Source organism: Pelophylax lessonae, assembly GCF_965119305.1.
Source record: "Pelophylax lessonae genome assembly, chromosome: 5".
Classification (NCBI taxonomy): domain Eukaryota; kingdom Metazoa; phylum Chordata; class Amphibia; order Anura; family Ranidae; genus Pelophylax; species Pelophylax lessonae.
Window position 1 is genome coordinate 364323222 of NC_138772.1, and position 27440 is coordinate 364350661.

The 27440-nt window shown below is 40.7% G+C and overlaps 1 protein-coding gene across 6 annotated transcripts in view; it reads right to left on the reverse strand.

Annotated features, from left to right (window-relative positions):
• The window catches only part of TSHZ1 (teashirt zinc finger homeobox 1), a 309638-nt gene that overhangs the window by 221466 nt on the left and 60732 nt on the right, over window positions 1-27440 (reverse strand). The window contains exon 2 of one of the 6 annotated variants that reach the window (XR_014225299.1): window positions 13868-14033. The exons of the other annotated variants lie outside the window; for them this stretch is intronic. The gene's annotated coding sequence lies outside the window, so the exon portion shown is untranslated. Of the gene's footprint in view, window positions 1-13867; window positions 14034-27440 lie in introns of those variants that run through there. 6 annotated transcript variants of the gene reach the window in all.

Genomic DNA, 27440 nt, shown 5'->3' on the forward strand with positions numbered 1-27440 from the left:
ATGGATTGTATATTGCAAAGATTTCAACATTTAAAAAAAAAAAAAAAGAGTATTCATTTTAAATCCACTCAACATTGTGACTTCAAAAGCAGCGATTATAACATAAACATATTTACACGGCCTTATTCACAGACAAAGTTAGGCTTGTTTCTTTCTGGCAAAGATCTGAAATGTGTTTTAGCTTCCTAGATTCTAAACATAATGAATGTCTATATCTGTGGCTTTGATAATTTACCAAGGCTACAAAACAGTCTGTATATTTAATTTTGCATGCATGCTAATGTTTTTTACTGCAAAGGTCATACCTGCATGTGATGACTGACAACTTTTCAGCTTGATTCAAAGCAAACAGCTGCTGGTTTGATTGCCTAGCAACTAAAAGTTGATGGATGACCCTAAAGATGGATAACTACCATAAATCACCTCATTTAGACTCTCAGGGAAAAAAAGATTAAAAAACAATGGTTTTCATGACATTTCCTGCACTCAGTAATGTTCCGTGATAAATTTGCCTCTTTTATGGGTACACGGTTGTGGCTGCTGAAATTAGACACTTTAGTTTTTAATATTGTGCACTTCTCAGAGCATTTAAGCCCTCCTTTCCTCCCCTCTGCTAGGTGTGATATAATACACATGTCCTAGTGGAAAACCTATGCATCACAATAATACAGCAGCTTAGACAGGTTCGGAGTCTCTAGTTGTAAATGGAACACAAAAAAAAAAAGCTGTGTGGATGAACATGGAAGGAGTAGTAGTTCAACAAATGCAGAAAAAAAGCAGATGTGTGGGGTTGATTTACTAAAACTGGAGAGTGGAAAATCTGGTGCAGCTCCGCATAGAAACCATTAAGCTTCCAGTTTTTTTTTTTGTCAAAGCTTAATTGAACAATTCGAAGCTGATTGGCTACCATGCACAGCTGCACCAGATTTTGCGCTCACCAGTGTTAGTAAACGATCTGCCGATTTTCGGATTGTTAGTATGGTGCTTTCAACAGCCGATTACGAATTTTCGGATGACAAAATCTGGATGTGCAGGCTATAAAATTTTTATCGTACGTCAACACAATGTCCGATTTTCGTTTTAATTAGTACAAAAAAAATGTAAGAGCAAGACTACGCATGCTCAGAAACTAAAGAACACATACAAAACAATTCAACACATGACATCACTTCTGAAGTAGAATTCCATCGTACGGGAATTTTCGTATGAAAGTAACCTCTTCACTTTCCATATGAGACTAGCATGCAACAAAAATCGGACGCAAGATCGTTCAATAATCTGATCATGTGTACGGGCCTTAAGTCATCCCCATTGTCTTGCATGGCACACTGAAAACAAAGTGGTCTACTGTAAAACTAAGTTTTAAGAAGCATCTGTATAATTCTGTATTGTTTTCTACATGCAATAAAAAGTTAGTTTACTAATTTTCTCCCATTTGTAGGATAGATTTTTGGTAAGACTTTGTTTTCCTGGTAAATTTTCCCATATTTACCTTCAGTGTATGGTCATTTTCAAGAGCACAATACAATGCAACAGATTCTTGCAAAACAGATGCCAACCTCTGCTTGTTTAAAATGAACTAATGTTTGTCATATAGCTTTCTCCCTAAATTAAAGGTTTCTCTTTAAAGAGAAAGTCATTAAAGGCATACCACAGCTCCCCTTACTACTCTGGGTACCTTTGGCTACTTCCGTGAAAGGGTTGCAGCATACTGCAGCAGCCAAAGTGTTAAAGCCGAGTTCTACTCCAAGGGGAGCACTCCACTTGTCTGCCTCATTTGGCACCTTTTTTGGGGGAAGGAGTAACCTGGTTTTGACAGGTGCCTGGTCCCACATCCGGCACAGTTCACCACGGCAAACTGAGCCAGAATCCCCCCCCCCTCCCCACAGCCATCCCATTCACAAAGCGCAGCACACTTCATACATGGGCAATAGCTGGTAACCAGCAATAGGCTTCACTGTCGGTTTCCCTTAGTCAAGATGGCGCCAGCACCTGATAGCTGATTCCAAAATCGGCTCGGGTGAGGACACCGCTGGATTCCTGAACAGGTAAGTGTGCTAGTACAGGCTCTCCTCACTTAACGACCAGGTTCAATTCCAGCGACCAGGTTGTTAAATGAATTGGTTGTTAAAGGAGGAGCCACAAGTAATCAATATTTTAAGCATTCCTAACTACTGTACTGTACTGTATGCTGAAAAAAAAGGTCTAAAACACAAAACTTCAACTCAATAACATTGTTTTAATTTGGATAAGTACAGAAAACAAAAATCTAAAAAACAAAAATCCTGTACTGTACTGTACAATACAATGATGTACAGTGCCCAAAAAGCTGGTCGTAAGTCTAAGCGGTCGTTAAACAGGTAAGTCGTTAAATGAGGAGTGTCTGTATTGTAGGTCAGCAGCTACAGTATTTTTAGCTGCTGACTTTTAATTTTTGAGGGGGGAGCCGGAGCTCTTCTAAGTTTTAGTGGTCTAGAGGTACACTTAGCCACAGAGGGGTCTATAGTCTTAAGCTTGGGGTCTTCCACTCAATCCTCTCCCATTCTACTTCTCTGCCAGCAGCACCACAAGATCTCCATGACCAGAGAAATGAGTAGAAAGGAGAAGACTGTCCTGCAGAGGTAGGACTACCTTGCCTTGCTTCACCTCCACCAGCAGTCTCACAAAAGCTGCCGCGTTTTTTTCTTGTACCTATGCATGCATTTGTTGCACGTTTTACATGCAGTTGACGTGTGTTTTTCTATCTACATTTGTCCTTGGAGGTCACTTCCTTCTTCTTTCTTTCCTTGGGCTTCTGTGCACTGTGATGCATTGCAGTGCCTATGTTTAAGTTTTTGCGCTGCAAAAAAATGCAGCCTGCTGTAGTTTTCTGCACTGCGCTGCTACAATGGTGTGAACTATGCCCATAAGATAGGCTGGATTTTGGGCTGTCTATGCAGTTGGAGTGCAGTCCAAAATGCATCCAACTGCATTTCGCTGTGTTAGGTGTGAAAGGGCCCTACGTTGAGAGTATAAAAGAGATTGATTGGCACAAAAAAACACATTTTGCTGTCAAATAAAAAGTATGTACAAATGACTCTAAATGACACTATACAACTTTTGTTGTTCAATTTCCTTTAGATTTACCTTTACTATGTAGTGCAGGGGCCTGCCTGATTGCATACAAATTTAAAGTGTTTAGGTTTGGCCTCATATTATATGATTATGGTAAATCTAAAGAAAAAAATCTAAAAGACAATTGTATAGTGTGTGTATCCGGCTTAAGAGCATTCACCAAAAGTTAAGTTAGGTTTTAACTGTTAGATCCATGCCAGGTTGACTTTATATAGATAGCAGGGCAGTCTTGTTCTAATTACTAGTAGTACAGCAGGTGATTCATTTCTGATGGAAACGAAAGAGTCAAAATATGGGTGCAGACCAGGACTCCATAAAAACACAAAACACATCTAGCTGCCTGTGTTAAAATCTGTATGATTAATTAAAAGCAAACTACATATTTGAATAAAAACAGGCATGCAAATAAATCAACTGAAAACGCCATGTAAATATATAATTGTGTGTATTAACCTTATCTGAACAAATCTATCACCCTACACAAATGGTATTTGCAAACTTCTAAATCAAAAAAAGTTTGTATACTAAGGCCAGGTTCACACCTGATCGTCAGCTTCTTTGCTTATTTTCGGCATTTTTTATGTGCATTTGTTCATGCGTCTGATGCATTTTTGGTCATAAGCATATTGTTTAGGTCAATTAAAATCAGGTTACTAGGAGAAGAAGATGATTGTTAGATGTGAAGCACATGAAGAACAGGCATTACACCCATTTTTCAGCTGCTCCCATGCTAACCACTTTAAGACCGGAAGGAGCTTTCTTTTGGTGGTATTTGATCACCTGTGCGGTTTTTGTTTTTTCGCTATAAACAAAAAAAGAGCGACAATTTTGAAAAAAATATATATATATTTTTTCACATTCTGCTATATGACATTCTCAAAAAAAGAAATTAAAAAATCAAAATTTTTTAACATTTTAGGCCAATTTGTTTTCTGCTACATATTTTTGGTAAAAAAAAAAAAAAAAAATCACAATAAGCGTATTTTGATTGGTTTGTGCACGTCTACTAACTACGGGAAATGTATATCATTTTTATTTTATTTTTTTTTTACTAGTAATGGTGGCGATCTGCAATTTTTTGCGGGTCTGCGACATTGCGGCAGACAGATCGGACCCCTAACTGACATTTTTGACACTTTTGGGTATACCAGTGACATTACTGCAGTAATCAGTGCTAAAAATATACACCGCTACTGTAATAATGACACGGGCAGGGAAGGGGTTAACCCTGTGGGTGATCAAGGGGTTAAATCCATACCTTGTTTTGCCTGTACGAGCCACCCTGCCGCCGTATATATATAGTAAGCGGTCAGCAAGTCAAAAGGGCCAAAAATGCATGTTCCAGCTCCAAAGAATGTATTGTACTCCTTTTGTGCAACAAGTGACAGTATAATGCCCAGTACACACGATCCGAAAATCGGACGACGTTTCGTCCGTTTTTTTTTGGTTGCTAGGAACTCTCAATTATATTCGCAAACGGGAGAGGTTACTTACGATACAAATTTTCTCGGACGATGATTCAAAAGCTTCCAGTATGCATAACCACGTTGTAGCGTGTGAGGGGAAATGATGTCTACTGCTCATGCACTGTCTACTGCTCACCATTTTTTTCGGACGAACAACATACTGATAATACGATTATCGTACGATGTGTTATAATACGATCAAAATTTTTATGCTTGCACGACCGGATAATATCGGGTGAACTGTCGTGATCGCCTCTCGTAAGCTGTGTACTAACGATCAGATTATCGTCCGATCTTTTCACAAGCGTTATTTTTCGCCTGATTTTCGAATCGTGTGTACTGGGCATAAGGCTCAGATGTGAACAGGCCTAGAAAAAATGGGAATCTGGAGTTTTTTACCATTGAAATGCTTCTGGAAATGCATTTCAAATCACTCAGGTATGAATGGGTCCTAATAAAGCAGCAGAATAAAAATATAAATCAGAAGTCATGTTACTCCCTCATACTAATTCAACCATTTTGGGATTACCCCACCTAATCTAATGGTTTAGGCCTAGTTCAAGCAAAATGTTTTAAAACTTGGGAGTGGAGACATTTTAGTCACATCTTCCCCTTATTTAATGTATTGTGAAGTACGTTTTGTACAATGTATAACCTAAACTGGGGAAAACACATTTAGAACTGAATATTACATTTTATTGAGTCAAGGGAAAAGGTAAGGATTGTCCTAAAATTTAGGTTAAACCATAAAGTTAAAATGCACATTCAAGCTAATGGGGTCATGATATGTGTGCTACATCTGGATATATAATTGTATAACACATCTGTAGGTAAGGCATTCAAAGTCACAGACAAAGCTGAGAATGAAGGCAAAGCTGACATTCCAGTCAATTTGTTTCAGAAATAAAACATAAAATAACTCCATATGTTAAAACCAATATGATGTTCCCAGTATAACAAAATACATCCGAACACAGTCTTGTGGTGAATTATCACCTATTTTAAACATAATCTTTCAGCAAAAAATAAGCATTTCTAAACAAATATTAGAAACGTATCTGACTCACATCTCTGAAAAGACAACCCAGGCTATGCATTTGGTGTATATCCAAATATATTACGAATACCAAGGGGACACTCCAGTATAAGTTGTAATTTTAATGATTTCTATGAAATCATAACTTCAACAGCCCAGCCACAATTACATTTACAGATGGCAAACCCTGCTATATTAACTAAATGTATAGCCAAATGTTGGTTTGGATAAGTACATACATTTTACTTTTCCTGGTACCATGGAGCTGAAAATAAAGTAGAACGTGCACACAAAATCCCAAATTGGAGACTGTAGCTGCTGAAGACAGACACAACTGGATTACCAAGAATGGGGCAGAGATAATCCAATGACCATGCAGATGCCAAATGTATCCATCAACATGGTCTTCCACCAAGTGATAAATATGGCTAACGCCTGTGCAGAAGAGGAAATATAAAAAGTACTAAATGCACATGATGCAGTCTGTTGGACAAGAACCAAAGCATATACTGGCTCTGTAAAAAATTGTTAAAGGAAAGGCTGAGAATCTGCCATTACTTAGAAGATATCTGCCTGTCTGTAGGCTGCTAAAGCCTCGTACACACGCAACGATTATCGGCCGACCGATCGTCCGTCTTTTGTCCAGAGTGGTGTTTTGTGGGTTGGAATGTGCCTAGACTGCACACGAATTTTCTCGCCCGACAAAATTCCACTTCAGAAGTTATGTCATGTGTTGGTTTGCTTTCTTTGTGTTCTTTGTTCTCTGAGCATGCCCAGACTTGCTCATTAGATTTTTCCCTGTCGAAATCTGTACTGACTGCACGAAAATCGGCAGTGTTTTGAAGGCGGACAAAAATTTTATAGCCTGCACACCAGATTTTTTTTGCCCGAAAAGTCGGAGTCGGTTGTCGGAAGCATCATACTAACAAGCCGAAAATCGGCAGATCGGTCGTTGGACAAAAATTCCCTGCCGATTTTCAACGCGTGTGTACGAGGCTTTAGTCTTTACATGGCCAACGTGGCTGTGGCGTACAAATATCTGCAGACACAACCCCAGCTATTTGAGGACAACCATGGGCAGGAAGGCTGTGCAAGCCAAGGACAGTCTGATAATCGGCCAAAGCTGTCCACTGCTGTAAGCAAATATCTACACATTAAACAGTTACATGAGGTTATGCAAAGATGATCGGCCCTGGATGTGTATGACTAGCCTAAGGGGCATAAAGTAGAGCTGCAATAATATTTCACTGGGGTGATTGGGTGGGGGAGGAGAATTCAAAACTCCAGCTGGGTGATTTCAGCAATAGAATCCTAGAGAAATAATGCAAGATTTCAATGTAAAAATCCTGGCCAGTTCTGTCTAGGTTTTGGCAGGTAGCGATCTTTTTCCTGGAATATAGAAAACAATAATTTTTTTCCAATGTTTTACAGTGATATATTGAACAGTTCTCCTTGTAGACATGAAATGCTAACTCCACTTCTAACTAATGTTTTAGATATGGGTGGACACTGGCAGGTTGAATAACCTAAGTTCTTACTACTCATGTTGCTGTGGGGTCTCTATAACACAATATTGGGAGTAGTTCACAACTCCTACCTACTGCTGAGGGCTTTAGCCTATCTACTCCAAACGCTAGGCAGAGACAAACTGAGTTGGGATGGCTTACTGCAGGGGGGGTATTGACCAGTGGGACAGCCCCCATGGGTGTGTCTATGCTAAAAGCTTTTGTTTCTAATAAGTCTTATGCCTAGCTACTCCTGCGGAGCGGAAGTCAATACCCATTGGTGAAGACTATTTGAGGGGCGGCGACTGTCGGAGGACGTAAGAGAAACATTAATTAGTGTATTTTACGGTACTTTGTGAAAAATCCACAAAAGAGTTTATCTCATTGATGGAGCCACAAAGTTAAGCTAGCCATAGATGGATCGAAATTTGGCCAGTTCAGTAGCGACCGGCCAAATTTCAGTACATCAATGGACATTTCTGTTCGAGAAGAGTCAATCTAGTAGTGACTACTGGAAATGTTGTGTTCAATCAGCGCATGCAGCAGAGTCCCGCTGTCAGAATACAATAGCGCAGCTAGGAGGACTTCCCCGTCTACCTTGAAAGTCTGTATGGGGCAATGCATCCAATTTTCTTCGATCAGCCCACTAGCTGATGGCACAAGACTGAATAATGTATGGCCAGCCTTAGATGTAAAGTCGACAGATGATTTGGCTTAGTTGAATGTCTGTTTTAGATGGAGCCGGCCTTTAAAATTTATATGGTGCCCACACATTATCCCAGCATTTACACAAAGACATAAAATGTACATACTGTTCTCTGAGCAAGATATAATTTTATGGTATCATTTGAAAGACATAAAACATTTTCTACAACATAATCTGTGTTCAATATCACTAACATGTTTAAGTGGCAGGGAGTGTTATCGTTCAGACACGTTTTTATTGGTTTCCACTATCTGGAAATTTTAAAAATACATTTTGGCTACTGTACAAACCTTTTTTTTTGTTCACATTTTCTTTGTTGTACAGCATTTGCCAGACTGAAATCCACTGACATGTTATGAGTTCATTGTTTCTAAGCCTTCAGATGAGATCAGAATTGTATTTGACAGATGGTTTATATGGTGACATTTCAGAACTGCATCGTCATATTATGGTGCACCAAAGTGAACTGTAAACTAGGTGTCTGTAGACCACAATATTGTAACAGAGCTTAGAGGAAACTCAAATAAAAATATTTTAAATGCATGTGTCTGTGATAACAGCAGGATGAAAAGCTTATTATTCCTGGTGACAGATGCTGACGATTGCAGACTCCATTATAATAGATTAATCTTAGTACATTTTTAGTCATGAATAGAATAAATATCCCCATTTCGTACTTTTTCCATAAAGGAATAGTTAACCTAATTTTTTTTTTTTTTTATAAGCCAAAAGTTACTGCTATTTCCTGCAAAAGGTTTGTTGACAGCCCATTGCAAAGAACCATAATAATATGAAATGCGTCGTGCACAACTTATCAGACTTCACCTATCATCGGTGTAGAGCAGTCAGGAAAATGTTTTCTGCCTTTACTAAATGGCAATTCCAGGTGAAAGCAATCAATAAAATACAAATTCTAAAGTAAGCACTGCAGCTGTGCTCAAAATCAGATAGTTCACACAATGTATCGTAACCCTTTACTGACAGCCTTTTTAGGGGTCCTTTAGTCCATTTTCCAGGTGGATCTGATTGGATGCCCCATGCATCTCTATGGGGCATCAGATGTCAGCGGAGACATGTCCGCTGACATCCGATCCGTCAAATCCAAATGGATGGAGACCCTATTTTACATCCGTCTGGCAGATTGGATCGGATGAGAACGGACAGATAGTCTGTTCTCATCCGATTCCCCCATAAAGAAGAATGGGGACCTGACAGCTCTGTCCCTGCACACAGCCGCGGAGACAAAGCTGCCATCCCCCGCTGAGAAAAACTGAGTCTGCCGACAGACTACCGTGTGTGAAAGGGGCCTAACACTAGAGGCATTTCCTGGGATTCCTGAATATGTGATCACTGTGAGTGGCAGTGATCATGTGATTGGGAGCCAGTTCCATCAGCCCCCAATTGTAAACAGTGACCAGAAGCAGTCAGTGATAGCACAGTCACAGGTTAATCTGAGTAATGTGTATCAGTATCCACAAGAAACACATTACTTTCTAATGTCTGTGTTTTTTCTTGTTTTTTCCTGTTTCATGTATTACCAAAAAGTCTTCACGCACACTGGACGTTTAACCCTGGTGCACGAGACTCTGGTGTTTAGGTGCGGGCAGAAAGCTTAGGTGCACCATCCAGGACCACTGCCAGCAGCCTGATAAAGCCTATGTGAGGCTGACAGCTGACGGCTGGATTGTGCACTGAGCAGTAAAAAAGTTTAGAGCAGTATGTGCCGAGGGACGAATGTCCATAACGCAAGAAGTTTGCACATATTTAAAGGCACTCTGAATGCTTAAATGCTTGCTTATACCTGTCAATCTCCAGAGTAAATATCACAGTGTAATACAAAATTTGCTCTGGGTGTGGCCAATTTACATAAAGTTCTGTAGAGAGGAGCATTGGATGTTACACACATCCAGCCTCCATGCTGCAACACAACTGTTATATCTTATCTGACCAAGCACTCACGGACAGTGTAATCTGCATACATTTTTAATGCTTAATTGAGCTTGGGGGGAGAGTACTCAGCAGCATAAGGTATAAGCACTAGGCATCACCTTTTGGCACCCAGGTGTACAGTATGTGACCTAAATGAACCTACAGGCATAATGGGATGTTCATCTAATCTAGCTGGTTAAAGCAGAACTTCAGTCTAAAAGGAAGTTCCACTTTAACTACTCCTTCACCTCAACGCTTTCACTTTTGGAAGTTTTTTTTTGTGGGGGGGGATCCTGCTCCCACTTCTGCTCTGAACACCTAGGCGATTAGAGTGGAACTTCCCTGCCCACAGCCTTCTGGTACCTATGACGTGTCCCAGAAGAATACGGGTCCATTCACAGAGCAAAGTGATGCTCGCACATGGGAGGTGGGAAGCCAGCTGTGAAGCTGCAAGGAGTCACAGCCAGCTTTCATTAGTAAACACCCCAGCGACCAGAAGATCCAAGCCCTGGTGAGGATGGCACTGGATCCTTGGACAGTTTAGTGTATTTTTTTAAAGGTCAGCAGCTACAGTATTTGTAGCTGCTGACTTTTATTTTTTTCTTGTTAAGACTGAAGAACTAGGTTGGACTGGGAAACGATTTAAGGTCTGTAAGGCTTTCCATAATGGTTCACAAGTCTGATCATGCACTCATTATGGTCTTTTTCCTTTAACAGGACAGCATTCAGGGGCATACCCTTGTTTGACCCACAGGAAAAAACGTGCACGCCTGTATGATGCAAATCCCAATATTCTACAAACATTGTTTGGTGGCTAACCTGTGCATGCATCTCCAGTGTCCTCTACTGCCTGTAGGGGCGGTACCTTATGTTTACTTACAGATAGAAAGATCGCTCAGCAATAAACAGAAAAAAATATTGATCAACACTTCAGAATTCCCAACATGCTTGGAAGTTCTAGTCGTTGCTCAGCGATTAGCCCTAAATTATCAGTGTTTTGCCACATTCATGTTTATTTTTGCTGAACTCCAGGCTCTTCCTCCACCAGACCTCACCCTCTATCCATTTATTCAAACAAAAGCCAAGTTCATGACACTCCAGTTCCAAGTCTTCTCTTTTTTCTTTTATACAGGAGGTAGGGTTCTTTTTCGGGGATCAACATCACTGTCTGCATTATGTGGACACTTCCTATTGGATGTCAAATGCTAAGGTCCTCTCAAGACCCAGAAGAGAGTCTGCAGCAATAATGTCAGTGTTAGAGGAATGGGCAATGTGGGCACATCTGCAGCATTCAATTTCTGGTCTCCCGCACCCAGAAATGGCACAGTAGGAAGGCCCAAACAGCAAACTTAGGGGAGTATAAAACTCTTTACTAGACAAAAAAACAAATAAACACCTGCTGAATGGGTTCGAGGGTAGGGAGAATGAATAATTGCTGATAAGATGTCTAAGGCCCATCTTCAGGAAACTCTCAACATTAGCATTACATGGAAGTAATATAAATCATACCGAAGATTAGACTGTAAAACTGTACGGTTACAAATACAGAACCTCGTAAAGCCACAGGGAATCAAACTTCAGGCTGAAGCAATTGCTCAGGCTATTTGCTAACAAAAACATGGCACTCACTGGCTTTTATAGCATTTAATAACATGGCACAATAGTTGGGACTTAGAACATGAAGATTCATTACAGAGGCCCTTTTATTATTTCAGTTTATCTAAAAGGTATTTTCTTTTGAAAAAGTCATTATGAAAGGTTAACTGTTCCACAAGCTCCAAACAGACACATACAGTTCATGTATCATCAGCATATCAAACACCAGCAGGTCTGGATGTCCTTATTTTAACAAATGTTGAAATGACGTTATGGTGTGGTGAGCCTGGGAATATTTTCAGTGTCTGAGTATCCAATCCTCAGGACGTGACATTTCCTAATTGGTACAATGATACAGTTTTTTTTGTTTTTTTTTTTTGTAAGTTATTGAAAGAACAGAGCAAAATTGGGGAATATTTCCACTTCATCATTGTCTCTAAATATATTTTAATATTTCTGTGGTGTGCAATGTATTGAGTATAAGGCAATAACCTGTAAGCCACTGAAATGTTTTTGCTTGAAGTTACTCAAACCTATTTGGAGAGATGAAATTGAAAATCCCGTCACATGTATGAGGTCCTTGCAGGACTTTTAATATCTCAAAACTGGATCTCCAAACATGGTTAAGGGAATAAACATCCAGTTTTTGGGGTGTTTTTTTTTTTTACTATATAGGTCAGAGCAGTCATTGCAGTTTTAATATTTATGGCTAGCTTGAACCTTGACGTACATATAACCTCTAATCTGGGGGTTGGCAACTGACCATACAATGGGTAGATCATGCACCCGCCCTGCCGTCATCTCACCACTCAGTGTGTCCTATGTGGCTGGAAGTGACACTTCTAGCTCTGATCATGGTAAAGTTTAAATGTGCTTTTCCCACTGTGCTGTACTCCTTCCAATCAAGAAAGAGGGGTGCAGACACAAGGGGGTCACTGAGGCACATGTTCGCATTTCATTTTGTAGAGGAGGATTAGGATGACAGTATTCTGTGCTGGGTGCTTAGGGACGGACTGATAATGTGATTGGGAGTCCAAGAAAGCATTGTGTACAAACAGGCTGATAACTTGTAAGCATGGTGAAATCTAAAAGTTCTGATTAGCAGCAGAGGAGGGCTCTGGGCGCCTGAATAAAGTGAAACTCCAGTGAACTACAGAGCTTGCACTCTAAGTTACAAAATGTTTACCTCTGCATTATGTATTACTGACCTCCTTACCCCTGACCCCCGCACTCTGCGTTATTCACACTTACTTCTAACTGTTTGTTCCTCTGTGCCAAGTGGGTCAAATGGGAGTGGTTTCATAATTATCTATCAGCTGTGGCAGCTGCAGGGCTCTAATGAGGGAAGCTAATGGGCCTGCATCCCTTTAGACGTGTTCCTATTGGGAGTATCTCACCAAAAATTACATTTTTGTTGCAGGGGATGCCTGAAATCTGACTTGTATCTTAGGCAGACTTCTGGGAAAATTAGTGAGCCAATCACACAAGCAGGGAATGATGTATCTGGGGTGTGGTCAGTACACATTCTGTGTACAGAACAGCTCCAGATAGTCATATTGCATTGTATTTTCAGAAAATTACAATGGCTACAGATTGAAAAGGAAAGGTCATTTTTAATAAAATTCAACTACAAATCATATTTTGTGTCGCAATTGCATACGCTATATTGTTTTTTCTTTATTTGCTGATTTTTTTTCCCCCACGAAAGTGGAGTTACCCTTTAATATAGGGGTCCAGGTAAAAAGCAGAAGTTGAAAAGAAAGAAAATGACTAGACACTTAGGGCCCTTTCACACAGTGCGATCCGCTGATCCCTGCTGAGCAGGCGGATGACAGCTCCGTCTCCGCTCTGTGTGCAGAGACGGAGCTGTCAGATCCCCGCTGTTCTCTATGGGGGAATCGGATGAGAACAGATCGGATCATCCGATCTGATCCGCTGGACGGATGGAAAATAGAGTTTCCATCCGTCCGGATTTCACGGATAGGATCGGAATCGGATAGCAGCGGGTGTCAGCGGAGATGTCTCTGCTGACATCCGCTGCCCCATAGGGATGCATGTAGCATCCGATCAGGTCCGCCTGAAAAACTGACAGGCGGATCTGATCGGATCGTTCGTGTGAAAGGACCCTTATAAAGCACAGTAGTCTGTTTTCCAAATGTACATTGTGCTCCATTGCTGATCAAAACATATTGGGGGGTAACATGCTGTCATGCAAAAAATAATGATTATGATTTTTTTTTTTTTTTATTTGATCACAATGATCAGAACGATCACAATGATCATGGCTCTTTAAAAAGTTTCAGATATGCCTTTCCAATCCTCAAAACCATGTAAATTGCCTTGAAACGAGTGGAACTGTAAAAAAAAAAAAATAAAAAGATATAAATAAATAAAAGAAAGCATCCATCTATTAAAGTTCACAGATCCTCATTTCCAGATTGTCCCTCCTCCTCCCCTGGCTGTGTCTCAAGTTACAGCCTTGTACAATCCAAGTCTAAATAATATTCACCATGATAAATGACACCATAACTCCGATATCCACAATCAATCTTAGCTTTAAAGATACATCCATCTTCAATAATGTTGATGGGGATTCTGTAAAATGGGAAACGTGACTATTTTGCCGACCTCCGAAAACAGTGGGGGGAAGGAATCTCTGAGTGATGGCTGTCAGCCCACATCTGGCGGCAAAAAACATAAATTAGCTGTATGCAGACAAAATGAAAAGGGACCAGCCCTGACTAGAAAGCTGACTCTCTCCAGCCAGGGCTAATTTAAAACGCTCTTTCTGGAAGCTTTTTGAGACTTCAGACTCCAAATGTAGTTTTTTTTTTTCTTTCATATTTGCTTGCTAAAAATGTGATTTAACTCTTTACTTGTCAGAAGCCTCAGCATCATAATTCCAGAATGTTTCTTACTCTTATGCTGGCCATACACTAGCCAAAATATCGGGCAAACTCCTTTTCGAAAAACGAAAAAATCGGCCGTGAGAGCAGACAATCGTGCCATCATGTAATAACCGATTTTCGAACAATAAACCGTTCAATGGACATTAATGAATCGGTTTTTCATTCAGTTTGTCACATATACCTAGTGCAAACAGGTTGGCCAAGAAACACATTAACCTTTCAATTTATCGTTAGTTTATCGTTCAGTCGGTGGATTTTCAAAACTGTTCCTTCGATTTTTCAGCTCTGAAAAGTTAAAAACTATTTTCTATTTGTGCCCATGAACTGGACAAAAAACGAATGATCGGACCAAATGATAGACTTTCGAACAATATTTCGGGTAGTATATGGCCAGCAATAGGCTCCATTCACACTCGAGCGATCCAAAGAGCAACAAGTGTTGCAATTTGCCGCGATTGCAGCACAATTTATCATGCGACAATCGCGCCACAATTGGGGTGCCATTAAGAAGTAAAGGCATCACACAAGCGCTCCACGATTTGCCATGATTTTGAATCGTGGGCATAATTGCAGCGATTCTGCCCCACGATTCAGAGCGCTCAGGTGTAAATGGAGCTTTCTTCTTACTATGTGTCAGTTATTCTCCTTTCAGTTTCAAATTAATTTCCCCTAACCAATAACACGTCGATCCATTTTACTATATCAAGACAAGACCAAATAAAAGGCCAACTCTGCTTAAAGTGGTTGTATGAGCTCAAGGTTTTTTTACCTTTATGCAGTCTATGCATGAAGGTATAAAACCTTCTGTGTGCAGCAGCTCCCCCAGCCCCCCTAATACTTACCAAGACCTATTACCGATTCAGCAATGTGCATGAGAGCCTCGGCTTATCCAGGTGTCTCCCTCCTCATCGACTTGGACAGTATCGGTAGCCTTTGGCTCCCACTCCTGTTCATCACAGCCAGTGAGACAATGAGGAGAGAGCAAGGGCAGGGCCAAGCCACGCTCCTTGTGTGAATAGACACACAGAGAAGAGGCTCGGAAGTGAGCCTGCTTGGGTGCCCACATAGCCAGCTACTGGCTATGGGGGCACTTAGCATTAAGAAGGGGCCAGAAGCATCGGCGGGGGACCCAAGGAGAGCATCAGGTCTGCTCTGTGCAAAACCATTGCAAAGAGCATGTAAGTATTACATGTTTAGTTTTAAACAAAAATATAATCTGCCTTTATATCCTTAGAGCCAACGCATGCTGGCCCTTTAAGATGTTTAGCATGCCGGGAGGCAGAGCGGAGCTTATCGTCATGTGACCACCGTGATTGCCTGTCACAGCAGCCACAAGATGTGAATGGGATCTTTCAGTTAGCCGCCAGTAACTGTGCCAGGACCGCGCAGGGGAGCTTTATTGGCGCTATTGCATGCAAATTGGCGGCCTCTCAATGCCAAGGCCGGGCCGCCTAGAGGCCACATATTTGCGTGCGCTCGTCACCAAGGAGTTAATATTATTTTAAAGCTGACCATTCATTTTTGTGTGGTTTTGTGTGATTACTGATAATATGATATATTGTAACTTCATAAAATATCCCAATTCCTCCCAACTGCCCTAACCATTACAAAGTAAAAAAATGGGGCTTACTCATAAAATGTTAAAATGTTAAGAATGTAGAACAATACTTGCCTACAAGTACAATGGTGGGACAGGACATCTTCAGTATAACCTTGTTGAACAAAGAGAAATGCAGCACTGGAGGCTGCAAGAGAGATAGAAAGTCAGCGAGTGTTGCAAACTACAAGTGTCCACCCAAAACTGAATTGTAGGTTTTTAGTGGCATTCACTTATAGTTAGGTGGTGTTTTGAGTTACGGAATTGTAACCTTATATATAGATAGAATAAAATAGTCAAATATTCCTAGTGTCATAAAAATAACTACAGCTGGCCATACACCTCTATACATGCGATACGGTGCGGATGGATAAATCTCCTGCAACAGTTATTGTATTTTGACAATTCATGGCTGTTATTGTATGAGTATTTTGAAAATTCCGAAATAGCGGCTGATCTGCTTGGATGCAGCTGCTGCTTGGCTAACAATTTTCCTTCCAAAATGTTTCAATTTAACTAATGATTGGCCGGAGGCAGCAGACAAGGACACCCGCTGAGTGAATTTCTAGATTGTAAGCTCTAAAGAGCAGGGCCGTCCAATTCCTCCTGTATTGAATTGTATTGCAACTGTACTGTCTTCCCTCATATTGTAAAGCGATGCGCAAACTGCTGCGCTATATAAATCCTGTACAATAATAATAATAGTTCATCAGGAAACGGCTGAAATTTGATCAGTGTAAGTCATTGTTAGGTTGGTCATCGTCGGCTTTAAATCAAGGCCTTGGGTGGTGTTGCAAGCACCACAAAGGCTCGATTTTGATTTTAGTTTGACGAAGGTGGATTTAAAAATCAACTGAGCCAGGTGGAAAATATTCAGCCAAATAGTGACTGCATCAGATAGGATAAGATAGTTGGCTATTGCGCCATTGTATTCAGACAGCCATGGGTCCCACCCACAACAGCAACAGACTAAGACTATGACTAGCTTAGGGGCATTCTCGTGAGTATCTGCCTAAACACACAAAACTGCTGCCTCCCTTTTTTATTAGGTACAGGTACCCTCTAAAGTGATTGTAAATGCTCTTGGAATTGCACAGAGCGGCCAACTCAATGGAATTACACAAATCAGCACCCGAACCTTCTCTTCTCGGGTCCCCCACCTTCACTCCTAGCTCCTCCACTCTGCCAATTGCCCCCATAGAAAGCTGCTTTCTATGGGGGCACTCGTGCAGACTTGCTCTTGAGCCTCGCTGTCTGCTTCTATTGACACAGACAGTGGGACTCGGCCCCACTCCCTGGTCATGGCTTTGATTGACAGCAGCAGGAGCCAATGGCTACCACTGCCTCAGCCAAGTCCAAGAGATGAGGAAGTGTGGGGCGAAAAGAGCTGCAGATGGGCACAACGCTGGATCTAATGAAGGCACAGGTAAGTAAAAAGGGAGGCGAGGGGGGACACTGATGCTTAAACATTTTTTATCTTAATGCAAGGAATGCATTTAGGTAAAAGAAAGGTTTTAGGCTTTAAAAACCACTTTAACTTATAATAATTCGTATTTTACCACTGCCCATTTTAAAACCATCACAGCTAAATATTTCTGAATGTTTTGGCTACTTAACATTTGAAAGTGCCTGGAGGATTTTAAGGATTTGCTGATCTATAAATATTATATGATAGTGTAACATTTAGACTTATGTTTAACTTTATAAACAGTCATCACCCTCATGAAAATGCTGAAGTTGTCCATAGTTACCAATCTGGTTTCAGTTGTCATTTTTTAAAAATTAAGACTTTAAGGAACTCAGAAGGGTTCTAAAGGCAACACATTTTTTTTGTCCATGCACAAGGCTCCAGTGTTTGGAAAGTAAAAATAATTTATGCTGTTGTGCAAGTTTACCACTGATCTATGGAATGTAATTGAAAATCTGAATGAAAATATTAATTTGCATTTATGCATAAACATGTTTTACTCCTCCAGCCATCATATCCTCTAACTAGTTTTGATAGCTTTTTACATCCTCAGCTAAAAACGTATTTATTTTGGTGGAATGGATAAGGAGGAAGCAGATCAATGTTGCCATCAAACACTGATGTATATGTAAGAGAGAGAATTACTTTCCGCAGTGCAGTACAAATGAGAGGTACTGTATATAATGCTCTTAGCATCCTCATTTTGCAGTGTGTACATGATGACATTTGCTCATTCATTGTACTTAAAAGTTAAAGCTGCCGCAGTTGTTGACTTTGGGAAAATTTGCTCATTCTGCTCGCTTGGGTATGGATATTTAAAAATTCATTCCATATTTTTTCTGTGATAAATTCATAAAAACCATCCCTAAACATATAGTATTGATTTTTTCGCAGAATATTAGCATCCATATTCTTTGTTTCCATGATGGAATCCAATAACTAGAAAAACGCAGCAACACACAGCACAAATGTACAGCAGGGCTATTAACTATGAAAGTATAGGATATATTTAAGCTTTTTCCCGAGGCACAACAAAAACACAAAGGTTTCTGCTGCAAGATGTATACTGTACAACCGCCCCTCCATATTTAAAACAAAAACCTGACTTAGCTTTCTGGCTTCTAAATTTAAATAGATATTTTACCATTTTTACATTGATATTAAAGAAGAAGTAAACTCGTCCTTTTTTCTTTTTCTTCCCTGCAAAGTAAATGCATAATGTGCTAGTATGCATCGCATATAAGGAGAGTACCGTATTTTCCGGCGTATAAGATGACTTTTTAACCCAGGGAAATCTTCTCAAAAGACGGGGGTCGTCTTATACACCGGGTGTCGTCTTATAGGGCGGATGTTGAAACTTCAGAGCCGAACTGGAGAATATGCGGTGGAGGGGGGGGGCTCAAAAACGGCCGTGGTATGCCCGGGGTTGTAAGCCTGCTTGGATTGCCCAGCCCTCCTTGTCTCAGAGACTATGTTATGCCCTGGGTATGGAAAAAAGAAGATGTGACCAGAAAAACATGCCTCTTTCACCCGTCTGGCCCACCCTTGTATCCTATTACCGTACCTCCTTCTCTGCGTCTCGCTCCCGAGGACTGCAGTAAAGCGGTGCAGGAGCGCATGTGTGAGATCTGAGAGGCAGAGAAGAAGGTACGGTAATAGGATACAAGGGCGGGCCAGACAGGTGAACATCATTTATGAATGTTATAACTCCGTTGCCATGAAATGACGTGATCAGTGCATCCAGGTGAGCTTGAAGGTTAGAGAAATATATTGCAAACCCTATATCATTTATAACAAGGTTAAGTGTGATGGTCTTCATTTGAGGTGTTTGCAAACCTAATTTTCAGGCATATGTTTCCTATAGCAACAGGATCAGGAACAGGAAGTTTTTTTAATTTTTATTTTGTGTGCGTTGGAAGAGGGGTAGTCTTATAGTCTTATATGGTGAGTATATCCCAAACTCTATATTTTAACTGAAAAAGTTGGGGGTCGTCTTATACGCCCAGTCATCTTATACACCGGAAAATACGGTACGATATAAGGGGAGAACTGTTTTCTTTGTAATCCATCAGAAATGAAGTAGGCAGGGCTGACACCATGTGCTTAGTAAAGCTGTGTTGTCAAATGAAGAAGAAGGTAGGCGCATACTACATTTCTGGCATGTCCAGTTATTTTTTTGCACCTTCAGTGTGTTTAAAAGCATACAACATGGGGAAATATGCTGAAATGTACAACATATGAAGAGCAGGTACCATATATTTACACCAGCTTTTAGTCCCTCCACTCTGTTTAAATGCTGGGTTGCTCTGATTGGGCAAGGCTTTGCCACGTCTCAGTACTATAAAAGGTAGTCTCCCACGCCTGTCTTTCTCCTCATGGCTACTAGTTAGTGAAACTGCCACCATAGTGATGCATCAAGGAATCTAGGGGAGGCAGGGGGGATCAACAAGCTTTGATACCAGTAAGTATGGGAGCTGTACCGGATCAAAAAAGCATTGGCTTTTAAGCAAATGGGTGGCGAGACTTCAGGCATGTGCAGATATTTCTAGGTGCACTTCTTACCTAAACACCCAAGTACATACTCTACATATTAGGTGCAGAACTTCTAACCCCCCACTTTTTAAAAAAATAACTCTTATCCCATGAAAATACAGATACTACACATGTAGCTCATCAAGTGCAAGATTAAAATTGAACTTTAATGCAGTTCTGTGACTTTTAATACGTCATTAAATATTATATATTTTTTTTAATAAAGCATTGTAAGTACTGGAATTTGACTTGGCTAAAGGAACTTTTCGCGTACACTGCAGTGCTCATGGACTAAAGGTGAACAATGCTGATAGGAAGAGAGATCAGTGACAGAGGGATGAGCACATCTGTTTGCTGCTTACAGGTTGGGGGAAGGACAAGACCTGTAAGAGTTAATTCACAGCAGAAGAGAAAAGTCAGGTCTCTTGCCTTGTCAGAAAGAGCTGTTCTGTGTGACAAAGCTGTGTAAATCTCAGGACTGGACAGAAATGCAAAGCCTTTGGTGGACAAAAATGCAAAGCCTTTGGTGGACAGAAATGCAAAGCCTTTGGTGGGTAAAATGCCCAATATACCGTATATGTCCTCTGTGTATTTAGTTATTTGCCTGAAGTTTGGCTTCAAAGCATGTATTTCAAATATGGAAAAAATGAAAATCTTCACAGCTTTTCCAAAAAACAAGAAACCAATGATCCTTTTTAGGTAGACTTGCATAGTCCTAGCATGAAAAATGATCATTGATTGGCTCCCTGCAAGGTGACTATACAGTTGTTACAAAGATGTTGCAATGTTGATTCAATGAAGTAATGTTCAGTTATGAAATCCCTAGATGCATTAAGATGTATGATTAGTAAATCACATTAGGTCACAAGAATGGTAACTATATCCATTAACTATTTCCTCTACGAGCTATGATGTCAGCCAACCAACCAATCCCATTTCTTAGATGAAGAACTCTGTAAAACAAACACTTCTTCTCTTGCTGCTCCTAGGAACGGCCCTTTAATTTTCAAAAAGTATAAATAATTATTTTAATTAACCCCCAGCATCGCAGAGGTTAAGTGGCAGAATAGACACATCCAATTTGTAATCAGTTCCTATACACTCTACTACACTCTAGTGCTCATATTCTAAATTGCCTTCAAAATGCTTACTTTCATTCACACAGTTCACTAAGAGATTTTAACACTTTCCACCCAGAGCTTCATCTTGTGCTTCCATAATATGGATTTATATTGTCCTCAAGAGACCATGAAAGAGAAGTCTTTGATATCTGGAAAATTCTATAAGAGGCATTTGCATATTCTCAAGCTCCATGCACAAAACTGCAATTTTGTAGTAATGGCTTTCACTGCTGATGAGTGCCAAGGCGGAATTTATTAAAACTTGCAGGCTGGGAATAAATGAGACAAACATGCCTTCCCACGGCCTGACTTTGTCTCCCTGGTCCAGCCAACGAAAACCACCTGAGCTCACTAATTCGCCTGTTGGGTAAAGGAGCAACTCGAATGACAAAGACAGATAACCTACCCAGACAGAGCAACATAAGGTATTCCTACTTCACAGCAGTAGAATAAAGGACTATGTTCATTAACGACAAAAAGCTTGAAATGGCAAATTAGAGAGTGCAGCATTAATGCCAGAAGATGGTAATGAAGGTGCGTATATGACACCAATAAAGTGATGTAAGGACATTAACGTAATAATAATTTAAGCACTAGATAGATAGATAGATAGATAGATAGATAGATAGATAGATAGATAGATAGATAGATAGATAGATAGATAGATAGATAGATAGATAGATAGATAGATAGATAGATAGATAGATAGATAGATAGATAGATAGATAGATAGATAGATAGATAGATAGATAGATAGATAGATAGATAGATAGATAGATAGATAGATAGATAGATAGATAAATTTCAACTTTAAATTCTCCAGGATTGTCATTCTGGGGGTTGATTTACTAAAACTTGAGAGTGCAAAATCTGGTGCAGCCCTGCATGGTGGCCAATCAGCTTCTAACTTTAGCTTGTTCATATAAGCTTTGGCAAAAAAAAAACTGATTTTGCACTCTCCAGTTTTAGTAAATCAACCCCAGAGAGTCGTTATATCTGAATAGATTGGTCAAAGTCATATACTGCTGAATGCTAAATTTGAAGATCTCAACACAAAAGTGGGTGAATAGGTGAAGAAATTGCTTTAAAACACTTTCTACTGGTCTTAAATTTAGTCTGAAGCTTTTCTGTCTTTGTAGAGCACATGTAATGTATATATTTCTAGAAATATATGTACTAGTAGTCAATATTACAGATGCATACTTGCCAACATCGCCTTCCCAATCCCCGGCACACTGTCACCCTCACCCACAAATATTATGCGCTCCTTCTGGGCTGTCCCACTTATATCACACCCACTTTGTGGTCAGCACTGCCCCTGCTAATGTAGAAACCACCCACTAGTGACTCCTGATTCCCTCAATATTACATTTTTTTGAATTACTTTGCATGCTCCATAACTCAAATAAGGTGACAGTTTGATCTCAGGATGCAGCCCAGGATACAGTATCATAGGGATAGAGCATATAGATGCAGGACTGTCCCCAGACAACTGGCATCTTTGCAGTAGAAGGAGAAAACCCTTGAAGGCCACGCCCGAGCAAGACCTGATCGTAATTTAGATGAAAGCAGTCTCAGCTTAGGTTCACCCAGACCACGCCCCCAACAAGTTTCACACCGCCCTCATGGTCAAATCATGGAGTCCCCATGAAATGCGTCAGGACACATGGGCTGGACGCAGCTGGGCTTAGGCCGCTTTAATCAAAACTACTGTCTTGCTGGAGTGCAGCGATCAGGGGTATTCTCCTTCTACTGAATATATTGAGCTGGGACTGGCATTTCCTGAGCCCGCACCTTCACTGTGAGTCACTGGATTGGACACAGGAACCTGGAGAGGCACCCTAAGGCTTGCCATTAGGGTTGCCACCTCATCCCTTTAAATCAGGACATACATTAATTACACAGGTACTGTGGCTAATTACGGTGGTAATTAAACTCACTTAGTGCCTTGTGTGCATTATATTAGCCTCTGAACCTGTGTAATTAAGATGAGGTGGCAACCCTACTTGCCACACATTATGCAATTTTTCTGTACAATTTTACTTTAGATTTACCAAGAATAGGAGGTCAAACCTAAACACTTTCAATTTGTTTTCAGCCAGGCAGGCCCTTGCACTACATAGTTGAAGGTAAATCTAAAGGAAATTGAAGAAAAAAAATAGTATAATGTATGGCCAGCTTAAGTCTTTTTAGTGTGGCATCTTTGCAGATGCATTAGAGATAAAAATCTTAAACAAAAAGGTCCAGTCTAGCACACTTTTTTTTGATCAGGCACCTAGAGCACTCTTCATTATAAATGTTGCTGTATGCCAAAAAGATATGACATTATTGCTACAGCTTATGTGTATCAGTATATCTACGGGTCATACATCACAATGATAATTCAGGCTTCATCCACACATTCGTTTCTAGTGGCAGCAAGTACAATAGAAGCATGTAAAAAAAAAAGCTATTGCTACTTTATAGGTTTTATGTGTTCCAGTACTTCAGTTTACATGCTTTTACATGCATTAACACATGTTAACACTATGTTTTTTGCATGGATTTATATGCATTTATATAATTTTACATCAACTGATGTGTAATTCGTACAAAAGAAACTAACAAAGCTCCTTGTACTTGTTTCCAACAAAGGAAAAGTATTGCAAACAGAAGAATAACGTGATAATCACATGAACTCCACTGTCTCTAATGGAAATTCCTTTTTTAAAGAAATATGGAGACCTTCATTGCTAACATTCAGTGCTGGTTGCCTGGCTGTCAGGCTCATCTAATGGCTTAAGTACTTTCTAAATGACTGACCTGATATGATTATCAGGTGTTCTGATGTCAGTCTAAGGCAGGCCATACATGGTTCAAATCATTCAAACCCTGTATGGGCAGGCTGAATGTACCAAGTTGATCAAGCGATCAGTGTGGGTACAACCAGCATGCCGGGTTTTACCTGTGATTATTGCTAGCGGCTCCTATAGGTGCTAGCAATAATCACTGTCTTCTCCTGGGAGGGAGCTTCCTATGACGGGAGAAGACAATGGCCCAGCAGGAGAAATTCCCGCATCAACACAGTCTGAGTTGATGGGAAAATTGTGCAAATTTCTTTGCAGGAAAGAAATGCGTTCTGTGTATGGTCGGCCAAACTTCATTTGTTGCATGCTGGTTTTGATTAGGGCAGCACAGTGGTTGGTTGGTTAACACTCCTGCTGAGGATTTTTTTCAGTTTGAAAATGAACTTGAACACTACCTGCATGGAGTTTACGGCATCCCTGTGCTTGTGCAGTTTCCTCCTGGTACTCCAGTTTCCGCCCACACTTCATAGACATGCTGATTAGTTAGATGGCTTCTGTCTAAACTGGATGTAGTATGTGTATGTATGCAGGTGGGCATCACAATGGGTGCACTGGTCTATCGCATTATCCTCAGTTAGGCTTTACTAGTACAAAATAAAAGTGGCTTCTCACAAACAGAAGTAGTAAACCAGCATATCAAATACAAACGTCGGAGTCCATTGTTGCAATGTTCACTGTCATAGAATGACGGCTGATGCGTTTCAAGGCTTCGCCTCTTCCTCAGAGCCAAACTTTGTTTGCGAGTAGCCACTTTTATTTTGTACTAATAAAGCCTTACTGAGGATAATTCTCTAGGCCAGTGCGCCTTTTCTTTGTTGTTTGTTTGCAGTACTTTGTTGACCACCCCGGTCTTAGAGGGCAGCAAGGCCTTAGCCATTGGAGATGCCAAGTAAGAGTTCAGTGATAGGAGTGGTCTGGGAACCCTGATTCTGAGCACAGGAGCAAGGTGCTAAGCACTGCATATTTGTTTTGGGGCATCGCAATGCCCAGTGGTAAGCACCATCCTTACAGTACTGAGGTCTTTAGTTTGAATCTAACCAAGACACTACCTGCATTGTGTTTGCCTGTTCTGCCTATGCCTGCGTGGGTTTCCCCTGGGTACTCCGGTTTCTTACCACACTCCCATGACATGTCGCTAGGTTAATTGGCTCTTGTATAAATTGGCCCTAGAATGTGTATGTATTCATGCAAGATAGGGATTATTAGATTAGATCAGTGTTTCTCAACTCCGGTCCTCAGGGCACACTAATAGGCCAGGTTTGTAAGAAAACTGAAATACATCACAGGTGATATCATTTGCTGCTCAGTGATTGCAGTATTCTAGTCTGCATCTCCCCAAGGAAATACTTAAAATCTGGCCTGTTAGTTGGCCCTGAGGACCAGAGTTGAGAAACACTGGATTAGATTGACAAGCAGGTACTGATGTGAATGTGTGGTATGTAAAGGCCTACGTAAACGGCCAGTGCTATATAAATACCTGTAGTATATTAAAAAACTGTTAGGACTCATTCACACTAGAATGCAATGCGGGAAACCCATGTTCCCACATTCAATTTGCACTGCTCTTGCGATCTGCAGCAGGTGTCAGTGCAAAGTTATTGACACCTCAAACGCAGATTGCAAAAGCATTGTGTTTGCCACACCGGATTGCATGGTACAAATGTATTATGTGATGTGGGTGCAGTGCGTTTCCAAAAGTAGTGCATGCAATACTTTCAGTGTGGTGTGATTTCAGCCTATTCAAAATGAATGGGCTGAAATCACACTGCGCAGAACTGCATGTGAATTGCACAGGAACATGCAGCATGATTCTGTGCATTTCATATGCAGTTCCTTGTATGAATGGGCCCTTAAATGTCAAGGTGACAGCATGGAAGCAGATTATCAATAATAGTAACATGAATATGGCCAGTGACAAGCTTTAATCTACACTTAGGGCTCATTCACAATTGTATTCTATGCATCCTATTAACACCATACATGTACCATGGTGTACGCTGCTTAAAAATGAAACCTGTATTCTGCACACACTGCACAGAACTGCAAGTGAATCGCACAGGGACACGCATCACAATCCTTTGCAATTCATATGCAGTTCCTTGTAAGAATGGGCCATTAACCACTTGCCTACTGGGCACTTAAACCCCCTTCCTGCTCAGGCCAATTCTCAGCTTTCAGTGCTGTTGCATTCTGAATGACAATTGCACAGTCATGCAACACTGTACTCAAATAAAATTTTTATCATTTTTTTTTTCAAACAAATAGAGCTTTCTTTTGGTGGTATTTAACCACCACTGGGGTTTTTATTTTTTTGCTGAACAAAAGAAGACTGAAAATTTTGAAAAAAAACAAACAAAACAGTTTTTATAGTTTGTTATAAAATTTTGCAAACAGGTAATTTTTCTACTTCATTGATGTGCGCTGATGAGGCAGCACTGATGAGCCCTGATAGGCTGCACTGATGGGCACTAATAGGCACTGATAAGGCGGCACTGATAGGTGGCACTGATGGGTGGCACTGAAGGACACTAATAGGTGGCACTGATAGGTAGCACTCATGGACACTGATGGATGGCAATGATAGCCACTGGTAGGGGACACTGATTCAACACTGATGATGGGGCACTGATAGGTGGCACTGGGGCAAAGAATATCCTCTCCTCCTCGGGACCGATATCCCTCTAACAGCAGCCGGTGATTGGCTTTTTTTTCTCCTCGCGCTGACACCGTGAAGAGAAAAAAAAAAAAAAAACGCTCTCCGGCTGCTGTTTACATCACGTGATCAGCTGTCATTGGCTGACAGCTGATCATGTGGTACGGGGCCGGGACCAGCCTCTTACTCAGATCTGTGATCAGCCGAGTCTCATAGACTCGCTGATCATAGAGCAAGCCATGCGCGTTCCGCAGGGAGCGTGTAGGCAGCTCTTGCACTAGAGGGCGAACATGGATGCCCTCTTGGCAATTAAGATCCGTGCTGTAGCCGTCTTTCGGCTATAGCGCGAACGGGAAGTAGTTAATGTCAAGGTGACAGCATGGAAGCAGATTATCAATAATAGTAACACGAATATGGCCAGGGACAAGCTTTATTCTACACTTAGGGCTCATTCACAATTGTTTTCTATGTGTCCTATTAACACCATACATGTACCATGGTGTATGCTGTGTAAAAATGCAACCTGTACTCCTTTTTCTGCAGCACAACTCACTGCATTGCATGTCATCGCACGTTGCGGTGCACAGAATTGATTGAAATGTCATTTTTTTTGACGCTTCGAAAAAGTAAAAAAAAAACAAAAACAAAAAAAAAAAACGCACCACCCCTTTATAATGCACACTGTATGTGCGTTTTAGCGTGTGGGCTAGCCTGACTGATTACATCCCTGTTTAGGCGTTTATTTTTCACATCAATTTCTCAGCAGGAAGAATGCATTAGCATTGCGGATCGCTGGCAGAATATTACATGCAGCAACATTATTCCAGGTAACGTTTGCACACAAAAGCGTACTCATGGGAGAGAAGAAAAAAAAAAAAGAACCGGTGCGACAGAAGAGTGACAGACAAACCTTCCTGCTCTTAGAACACAGCGAGCTATTCACTAGATACTTTCTGAAAGAC